This window comes from Panthera onca, chromosome X (assembly GCF_046562875.1).
Source record: "Panthera onca isolate mPanOnc1 chromosome X, mPanOnc1 haplotype 2, whole genome shotgun sequence".
NCBI lineage: Eukaryota > Metazoa > Chordata > Mammalia > Carnivora > Felidae > Panthera > Panthera onca.
The window spans coordinates 31,417,950-31,420,216 of record NC_138357.1 but is presented as its reverse complement, the minus strand read 5'-3'; the positions used below and the strand labels follow the sequence as shown (position 1 = coordinate 31,420,216).

The window sequence follows — 2,267 nt, the reverse complement described above, 5'->3', positions numbered from 1 at the left end:
GGGATACCTTTTGCTTTAGGCCGCTTCGGTTTACAAAAGGTTTCAAGGCAACACTACGCTTTCAGACAGTGGGGGGAACCTGAATACGGATGTATTCAAATGGTTTCTAGTAGTAGGATTTGGACGCACCCAAATATCTATCACATTGATTTTTTTTTTTTTTTTTAAATACCGTGTATTGGGGCACCTGGCTGGCTCAGTCGGTCAAGCGTTCAAGTGCGGCTCAGGTCATGATCTCGCGGTTCGTGAGTTCGAGCCCTGCATCGGGCTCTCTGCTGTCAGCACACAGCCCGCTTCGGATCCTCTGCCTCCCCCTCTCTCTGCCCCTCCCCTACTCTTGTGCTGTCTTTCTCTCCCTCTCCCTCTTTCTCTCTCTCTCTCAAAAATAAATAAACCTTTTCCAAAAAGTTACTCAGGCGATACTTTCAGGCGGATACTTTAAGTGGAAACAGCAAGCTGCGAATCACATGGAAAAGATGATGTTGTTGTTGTTGTTCTAACAGAACAAGCCTTTTGATTTGTTTATTACTCAACAACCCTTCGTGGTTTGTTTGTTTGTTTTTATTTCGCTTTCTGACTCTGTGCTTTTGCCTTCGACACTTTCACCACGATTTTCTGCTCCTCGATAAGGAAAGCATGTTTGATCCTGTCACGAACACACTTAGCACACGCGGAACCACCATAGGTCCTGCTGACGTGTGTTTTCGTCGTAGGCAACCTCGTAAGAACCTCAGGTCTCCCGGCACGAACTCCTCGAAGTCAGCCTGGGCACATACCACATGCTTTTTGGTGCCTTCTCACCCTTCTTGGTATAAAGGTAGACGATTCTGTTGCCAGGGGTTTGGGACAGCCTCGTTTTGTTAAGGGCTGTAGCGAACGATGGCCTACGACAGGTTGCCAAATGCTGGACCATTCTGAATGCCTACAGACGTTGTCCCCTGATCTTTTTTTTTTTTTTTTTAAGAAGCGGGAGGGAGGATATTAAAGTATCAAGACCCGATGACAGCGGTTTCCTAAGGGCGGTGGGAATGGGGCAGGAAAGGGGGTCAGAAGGCTCTTAATTTTTACTCTATGCAGTTCTAAGTGACTTAGTTTCTACAACAGACATTTCTTTATTTTTTTTTTTAAAGTTTTTACTTCTTTATTTATTTGAGAGAGACAGAGACAGCGCAGGTCCGGGAGGCGCACAGAGAGAAGGAGGGAGAGAATCCCAAGCAGGCTCCTCGCTGCCAACGTAGAGCCCGACGAGACTCGAAGTCATGAGATCATGACCTGAGCCAAAATCGGGAGTCGGATGCTTAACCAACCGAGCCACCCAGACGCCCCTACAACAGACATTTCTTAATTTGGTAGTAATTTGTATTTGTTTTTTTTAAATGTTTATTGATTTTGAGAGAGGGAGCATGAGCCCGGGCGGGGGGGAGCAGAGAGAAAGGGAGACAGAGAACCCCAAGCAGGCTCCAAGCTCAGCGCGGGGCCAAAAGCGGGGCTCGATCTCACGAACCGTGAGATCACGACCTGAGCCGAAACCAAGAGTCGGGCGCTTAACGGACTGAGCCCCCCGGGCGCCCCACAACCTGCTTTCCTGTAAACGTTTGGACAAAGTGGACCACAAGCAGTTTACAAAGGAGTCGTCAGTGATTCATTCAGTCGGTCACATGTTCATTTCTCCCTTCATGCAGCAAATATGTCTCAAGTTCGCGCTAGGCACCGGATACACCAAGATGCCCTTGGTGATGGACAGACACTGCTCCGAGGCAGCTCACTCACCCGGGGGGGTTGCTAAAGCCAGCAGTCGCAGCCTGAAGTGACTGAACCACAGGAGCAGCTGATACGGCCCGAATCAATTGTGCGTCATTAACCGCCACGAACAAAACAGGAAGTGAATGCCTGTCCCAAGAATGTCCCAAAGTAGAAGAGAACAGGACAGAAGCAGACATTTTTTTCAGTTTTTTAAATTTGATTTTTAATTTATTCAAGTAACCTCTACACCCAACGTGGGGCTCGAACTCACGACCCCTGAGATCAAAAGCCACATACTCCACCGACTGAGCCCGGCGGGCGTCCCCGGAAAGAGAACTTTTGAATCTAATGATGGGGCACCTGGGTGGCTCAGTCGGTTGAGCGTCTGACTTCGGCTCAGGTCATGATCTCACAGTCCGTGAGTTCGAGCCCCGCGTCGGGCTCTGCGCTGACAGCTCAGAGCGTAGAGCCTGCTCCGGATTCTGTGTCTCCTTCTCTCTCCACCCCTCCCCCACTCACGCTCT

General features: G+C 49.4%; 1 pseudogene; it reads right to left on the bottom strand.

The window, feature by feature from the left end:
• Nucleotides 1-551: 551 nt before the first annotated feature.
• Nucleotides 552-1,174, bottom strand: LOC145713655 (large ribosomal subunit protein eL34 pseudogene; annotated as a pseudogene).
• Nucleotides 1,175-2,267: the final 1,093 nt, after the last annotated feature.